General features: G+C 35.3%; 1 long non-coding RNA gene across 1 annotated transcript in view; it reads right to left on the bottom strand.

Moving 5' to 3' along the window:
* The window catches only part of LOC119581632, a 102,181-nt gene that overhangs the window by 101,213 nt on the left and 767 nt on the right, over positions 1-201 (bottom strand). The window lies entirely within an intron of this gene.

The following is a 201-nucleotide window of genomic DNA, read 5'->3' as shown; positions in this document are numbered from 1 at the left end:
AACAGACGATATTTTAAAGACGTGTCTGGATTATACTTTGTCTATCATGCTTTATATGCCTCATGATATCATTATCTCCGATAGCCTAATATGCCAACTGCTTTTACGAGAGAAATTACCTATTTAATGTGTTAAATTGTTCCACATTTAGGCTGAGAATCGCCTGACTGTCGCATTATCATAAACAACAAACACGATTCC

The sequence above is a fragment of the Penaeus monodon genome, chromosome 15 (assembly GCF_015228065.2).
Source record: "Penaeus monodon isolate SGIC_2016 chromosome 15, NSTDA_Pmon_1, whole genome shotgun sequence".
NCBI classification, from domain to species: Eukaryota; Metazoa; Arthropoda; class Malacostraca; order Decapoda; family Penaeidae; genus Penaeus; species Penaeus monodon.
Note: the sequence above shows the minus strand (reverse complement) of the source record. Positions and strands in the feature narration are given on the sequence as shown.